This window comes from Copadichromis virginalis, linkage group LG10 (genome assembly GCF_057382275.1).
Source record: "Copadichromis virginalis isolate Kocher_CV1m ecotype Utaka linkage group LG10, C_Virginalis_male_GT1.1, whole genome shotgun sequence".
Classification (NCBI taxonomy): Eukaryota; Metazoa; Chordata; class Actinopteri; order Cichliformes; family Cichlidae; genus Copadichromis; species Copadichromis virginalis.
In genome coordinates, this window is record NC_140627.1 from 1,961,693 (window position 1) to 1,969,524 (window position 7,832).

Here is a 7,832-nt window from a genome sequence, read left to right on the forward strand (position 1 = left end):
CAGGACTTAAAGGACCTGTTGCTAATATCTTGATGGCGGGCACCACAGCACAGTTTCAGAGGTGTAGTGATACAATCCATTCATCCATCCATCCATCCATCCATCCATCCATCCATCCATCCATCATTCATCCACTCATCCATTATCCATCCATCTATCGTCCATCCATCCATCAGCCATTCATCCACCCATCCATCCATCCATCATCCATCCACCCATCAGCCATTCATCCATCCATCCATTCATCAGTTGATCCATTCATCCATCCATTCATCTGTCCATCCATCATCCATCCATTCATCCACTCATCCATCCATCGTCCATCCATCCATCCATCCATCCATCCATCCATCCATCCATCCATCAGCCATTCATCCATCCATCCATTCATCAGTCGATCCATCCATCCATCCATCCATCAGCCATTCATCCATCCATCCAGTATCCTTGTAGCTGCTCAGCGTTCTCTTCAGGGGGAACTCCAGAAAGAGAAAGCATCCAGCCACGTTCTAATTCTTTTCTTTCTAGTTTCAAACCCAATGCTGTGTTGTATTCAAAAAATTAGGTAAATGATTCATTTATAAACTTCAATTTTGGACTTTAGCATAGCAGACTGGCAGGAAGCAAGGCAGAGGAGAGAAACAAGTCGGTAATGGATACAACAATGTTTGGAGAGCTGTATTGGTTAAAGAGGTTTTAACATCCTAATTAAAATCTGCTGTAGGCCCTCTGTTCATTAATGCCATTACCTTTAAGGGAAAATTCTGCTTCCTCTCTCTTGTGGACACTAATCTCATCCTCTCTGTGTCTGCTGAGCTGTGTCATATGCTGTAGCAACAGAGCGAGACATATAGCAAAGGGGAAGGATGTTGGCATCAGCTATCAAAGGAAGTCATGTTGAATAGGCAGGAAACACACCTCACCTTGTATTGGATTAGATTAGTGTTTGTGTAGGTGAAGCCGCTCTGTAGGCAGCGCGGTCATATGTCACGTCATGTTTTTGTGTCAGGCAGGGTTTCACAGGCTTTGTTCAAAGCATTCAGTATTTCTATGCTTTACACACTTGTTAAGCTCAAAGGATGAAATTATATTTCAATTTGTTTCAATGATGTGAAAGTTTGGCGTGAACACTTCATCACTGATGACAACAATTCAGTATTACTCTTTGTAGTAGTACTGAAGTGAAATACATTAGCAATAGAGTAGTTTAAATAGCTTTTTACTTAGTTTGCAGTTTAGTATACATTTAGTATACAGTCACAGTAATAATGCAAGACTCTGAGGATTCAGATTCAGAAAACTTTATTTATCCCCAAGGGGCAATTAAGAGACTGACCTTGCTGGACCGTACATACAATACACAAACATCACATTGGGGAGACAGGTTAGGCTAGGTAGCTGGCCGGTCAGCCACACGAGCAGCGACCCGAAACCGAACAATGGAAAAATGCACAACATCAGGAAGGACAAGGAGAAAAAAGAACTCCCCCCAAACTGAGCTCAAACAGGGAGATCAGTTTGAGAACAGAAAAAAACCACCTCAGCGCATAGCACATGAAAAACTCTTATACACCATAGAAACACATGACAAGCAACAGGGATGGGTAAAAGGTGAGAGACAGCCAGTGTAGACAGCACATCCGGGCCTGCAGCATATGCGCTGGTCCCCTTTGATCCACCGTCTGCATCGGGAGGAAATAAGCATCGAAAGCATTTGGAAGGGGAGGGGGGATGAGTGTATATCTGCATGTGTATATGTGTTTGTGTCCAGAGTTCAGCTGAGAGAGTGTCCTTTGTCCTGCCAGGCTAAGTAAACAGTCTTCCAGCCAATCGAGGTGACCTTGTAGGATAGGAAGGAACAGTCTAAACACCGTCTGTTATCAGGGAGAATTTGTTTTGTTCAGCTCCAGCCTTGAGACCTCAGCTGGCCCCGAAATGGTAGCCGCATGAAATGATGGTGGTTTATTCTTTTGTATGAACAGCTTATGTGAATTTCAAAGCCGTTCTAGCAGTCCAACACTGGTCTCTCAATCTCGCATTGGAGAGCCGTGAGCTTCTCTGAGATGTTATCCATGCTGCGTTCAATGAGCCCATTTTGAGAAGTCACAACTCGACCCATTGTTTCAATCACAGCGGCAGCTTTCTTTACAGGGAGTGCAGAATTATTAGGCAAATGAGTATTTTGTCCACATCATCCTCCACATGCATGTTGTCTTACTCCAAGCTGTATAGGCTCGAAAGCCTACTACCAATTAAGCATATTAGGTGATGTGCATCTCTGTAATGAGAAGGGGTGTGGTCTAATGGCTGGAAGGCTGAAAGACGACCACCACTGAACAAGACACACAAGCTGAAACGTCAAGACTGGGCCAAGAAATATCTCAAGACTGGTTTTTCTAAGGTTTTATGGACTGATGAAATGAGAGTGAGTCTTGATGGGCCAGATGGATGGGCCCGTGGCTGGATTGGTAAAGGGCAGAGAGCTCCAGTCCCACTCAGACGCCAGCAAGGTGGAGGTGGAGTACTGGTTTGGGCTGGTATCATCAAAGATGAGCTTGTGGGGCCTTTTCGGGTTGAGGATGGAGTCAAGCTCAACTCCCAGTCCTACTGCCAGTTTCTGGAAGACACCTTCTTCAAGCAGTGGTACAGGAAGAAGTCTGCATCCTTCAAGAAAAACATGATTTTCATGCAGGACAATGCTCCATCACACGCGTCCAAGTACTCCACAGCGTGGCTGCAAGAAAGGGTATAAAAGAAGAAAAACTAATGACATGGCCTCCTTGTTCACCTGATCTGAACCCCATTGAGAACCTGTGGTCCATCATCAAATGTGAGATTTACAAGGAGGGAAAACAGTACACCTCTCTGAACAGTGTCTGGGAGGCTGTGGTTGCTGCTGCACGCAATGTTGATGGTGAACAGATCAAAACACTGACAGAATCCATGGATGGCAGGCTTTTGAGTGTCCTTGCAAAGAAAGGTGGCTATATTGGTCGCTGATTTGTTTTTGTTTTGTTTTTGAATGTCAGAAATGTATATTTGTGAATGTGGAGATGTTATATTGGTTTCACTGGTAAAAATAAATAATTGAAATGGGTATATATTTGTTTTTTGTTAAGTTGCCTAATAATTATGCACAGTAATAGTCACCTGCACACACAGATATCCCCCTAAAATAGCTCAAACTAAGAACAAACTAAAAACTACTTCCAAAAACATTCAGCTTTGATATTAATGAGTTTTTTGGGTTCATTGAGAACATGGTTGTTGTTCAATAATAACATTATTCCTCAAAAATACAACTTGCCTAATAATTCTGCACTCCCTGTAATCTTTGATAAGCCAGGGCCAAACCAGCTCCGATCAGCAAGAACCCTGTTATCATGGTTCCAAAAAGGTAGATGTCTTCAATGTCCTCAATCGACAGCCCCGCCACCCGTCCATCGTGTCTCCGGCAGGGAACGTCCCTCCAGGACACTCAGTCTCACCCGAGCCCAGGCTTCTAGTTGAGAAGAGGGTGTCAATTGCATTCAGGGACCAGTTGATCAAATCCATAATTCCTTGTTTAGGTTTTAGAGAACAGACTGTGAGAGAGTTCCAGGGCAAGAGTAAAGAATAGACGAGACTAGACAAGGACACAAGAAGCTAAGCAGGGAAGGTCAGTGTTGGGAAGGTTACTTTTAAAATGTATTCCACTACAGATTACAGATTACAGATTACATGCCCCAAAATGTATTTTGTAACGTATTCCGTTACGTTACTCAATGAGAGTAACATAATACTTTGGATTATTTAATATATTATTAAGCTTTTTACAGCTACATGAATGTCCTATTGCTGTGTGATTTATTACTGTTACTGAAGGTTACTCTCCACACCAACACCAACTAGATGTTTAAATCTTAATATAAATGAGTAACAGTAGGTGCACATTAGGTAAGGCTGCACTTTTTGCAGCGATCTCGTATAGAAACTATTCCTCGCGTATATAAAACAGGTCCGCGGCTCCGAACCGTAGTAAAGGGACCTCTGGCTGATACGTCGGGTTCGTGTCTGGCTCGTAGCTGAAAACTAGCTTTACTTTGTTGTCTTTGCTAGCAAGAGACAGAGAGAGGCGTTGAAAGGCTGCTCCAACAGAACTTATTGTTTCAGAGGAAAACACGAACACAGCGTACAGTCGAGTCTTAACAGCTTACTTACAGCTGGGCTCGTCAGGCTCTCTGTTTGGCTGCAGTGGTTATTATTATATCTACATGCTTCCAGCTCCTACTTTTCCTTTCTCTCCCTCCTCGCTCACAGACACATCACGGGTATGGCAGTCCATTCTCCCTGCAGCACGGACTACACTGCCCATCAGGCTGCATGCTTTAGGGCGATGCCTGTAACACTCTGCCTGTTGCCTTCATGTTAAATCATTTTAAAAAATATTTCTTCACGTCATTGTCAGATGCGAGATTGAGACACGGGCATTTGAGCCTCTTAATGCATGTTTTCTTTGGGTTTCCACCGACGTGGAATTACCAAAAATAGAGAGGGCGTAGCCTAAAATATGAAACAGGAAAAGACCGCCGTGTAATCCCTTTATTTCAACAAAGTAACTGTATTCTAAATACCACCTTTTTAAACAGTGACTGTGACGGAATACAGTTACTCATATTTTGTATTTTAAATACGTAACAGTGGTACATGTACTCTGTTAGTCCCCAACACTGGGGAAGATAAACGAAGGGGAGAGGAGAAAAGTGTGACCACCTTTGCCAAGAGATGATGGACTTTTGGAAAATGAATGATAGGTACTCAGTTAATGCTAGCTTACTTGGTTAGCAAGCTGCATTCATAAACATCATGGGTAAAACACAAAGACAGACATATTGGCTAATTGTTGTTATGTAACAGACTAAGAAAATACTGAAAAAGTAATTCATCAAAACACAAAAACCTCTGTGATGATCTGAAACCCACAGCAAGCCTATTAATCAGATAATCCATTAAAAATATTCCACAAAGCCTCCTAAAGCACACACACACACTGAAGAGCTGCAATCTAACTCAAAGTAGTGGATGAAGCCTAACAGACAAACCTTTCTGGAGTCCTCTGTTTGGATACCTGTCAGTCAAAGTGGCCACACCCCCAACAACAGTGGCCCACAGCTCATTGAAGTTGGAGACCTCTGCACTCGAGGAACTGCAGCGTGTGGCCCGTCCAGGTCGGCTTAATTTTTGAGCCGTGGAGGTCGTCACTTGGTTAACACGAGACCGATGGTGGTCGGTTTATTATTTGGTTCACTGGTTCAATACGTGTCAGCATGGTGTAGCTCATTCTACACCTTGTTTAAAAGTATGTCTTTATGCCTCATACCCAGCCGTAGCAAGCTTCTGCTTCACTGTGTTAAAGGCTGTTTTGACTCAAGCTACCACAAATCAGCATGAAATTACACAATGAAATTAACACAAGCTGTGAGTAATTAATGGAACAATAGAGTCATTTGCTGTTAGAGATTCAGCATGTAGCCGTTTCTTCATTCTTAATGAATCTTTTTACATAATTCATTGAAAAACAATGTTACATTTTACTGTAACGAGTACAGAGATGAATCATTTTGCAGATTTAGTTCTCCTCATGGCGTACCGATGATTTACGACAATTCCAACCTGGAAGCGCTTCGTGTGAGTCTGTTTCTTTTCAGACAGCATCAGAAAGCAGACAGATGGACACCGGCCGATAAAATAGAGCCAGACCAGCAAGTTTCTGAAAAACAGACAATCATGGGAGCGCACACATAGTTAACCTACTTTTCTGGTAGAATATACTACTATTGAACAGTACAGGGAGTGCAGAATTATTATTATTATTATTTTTTATTTTTTTTTTTTGGCCTGTCCCGTTTGGCTCTTTTGCCATCAGAATTGTTGTCTAAAGGCAAAGAAAGATGCCCAACAGATTTACTTTACCAAATTGACCATCCCAGCCTTGCCGTAATGGTCCATTTGATTCACCTTTTATTGTTTATTTTATTTTCACTTACTGAATACGGGACAGACTTGACTGGGGGAAAGAAGGGGAGAAAGAAAGAGGGAAAGAGAAACAGCTGAGAAGAGGGACGGGGGAGAAGGGCAAAAGACAAAAACCAACAGAACGGGCAGAGAAAAAAAATGCATATATCGATCACCTGGATCACCTGCTGAGAAAGAAAAAAGAAAGCAAGCAGAAGAGAACAAGAGTAATAGAATAAACAACATCACAATGATATATGGGAATATGACAGTAAATACTAAATATTAAACATTATTGTGCAGCACATAAGATCAACAGAACACAGTGTGCTTTGAGGTAGGAGCCAAAAAGGGTGTAGTTTGTGGGTGTGGTCACCCGTGTGTACACCTGTGAGCATGGACGCGCTTGTTTTTTGTTTTTTAAAAGGTTCCTTCATGTAATAATCTGCTAGAGGGTGTGGGGGGGCCACAGCCCCGTCCTCCAGGGTATGAAGCAGGTGTGGAGGAGATCAAAACTCCAGACATCCAGAGGCCCCCAGAACACAAGAGACCAAGGAAGACCAACAGAGGGGCAGCCGCGCCACTGTCCCGGAAAGAGCTGAGGAGAGTCCCAGATGAGGGCTCACTCAGCAGCCGCGGAGCAGAAGCCAGGGGGGGTTGCAGTGACGCGCCCGTGAGCTCCGCCGGCAGCCAGCTGCGCCTGAGTGACCGAGCCCCAGGCCGAGAGGCCGGGGGCACCCCACCTCCGAAGTGGCCCGAGCGAGCCCCAGGCTCCAGGCCCCGATAAGCGGCCGCCAAGGAGTGAGCCGGTGTGTACCTGGACGCCCATCCCCGGACACAAAGAACCACCAACGCACCGATGTCTGAGGGGGTCCGCCACTGGCAGGGGAAGTGGTGGTGGGGGGAGATAGGCCTCCAAACCTTGGAGGGCCTGAGATGTCCCCAGAGAGGTGGCGTCTGATACCCAACCTGACATATAGACACAGACATACAGGCACACACAGATACAAACATCCATTCCCACCCTCATGCTCTCATATGCACTTACTCCACACTCAACCAACGTGGAGACAGACATAAAGAGACGCTGTACACACGATCACACTCCCCAAGCGTACTCTACAAACCGGGTCTAGGTGCCCCCGCCCCTGGAGGGGGGAACTGCACCCAGACCCAGGTGGTGTTTCCCTTTTCCCTGCGGTGGGGGGAGGCAGACCGCCCCGACTCCGCAGCAGCAGGAAGGCTCCACACTCCAGACCGCAGTCGGACGGCCAACTCCTCCTCCTAGTCCTAGCCCCCCTGCTCCAGCAGGCCGCAGAGAATGGGGGTGAGAGAAGACTCCAGGGAGTGCAGAATTATTAGGCAAATGAGTATTTTGTCCACATCATCCTCTTCATGCATGTCGTCTTACTCCAAGCTGTATAGGCTCGAAAGCCTACTACCAATTAAGCATATTAGGTGATGTGCATCTCTGTAATGAGAAGGGGTGTGGTCTAATGACATCAACACCCTATATCAGGTGTGCATAATTATTAGGCAACGTCCTTTCCTTTGGCAAAATGGGTCAAAAGAAGGACTTGACAGGCTCAGAAAAGTCAAAAATAGTGAGATATCTTGCAGAGGGATGCAGCAGTCTCAAAATTGCAAAGCTTCTGAAGCGTGATCATCGAACAATCAAGCGTTTCATTCAAAATAGTCAACAGGGTCGCAAGAAGCGTGTGGAAAAACCAAGGCGCAAAATAACTGCCCATGAACTGAGAAAAGTCAAGCGTGCAGCTGCCAAGATGCCACTTGCCACCAGTTTGGCCATATTTCAGAGCTGCAACATCACTGGAGTG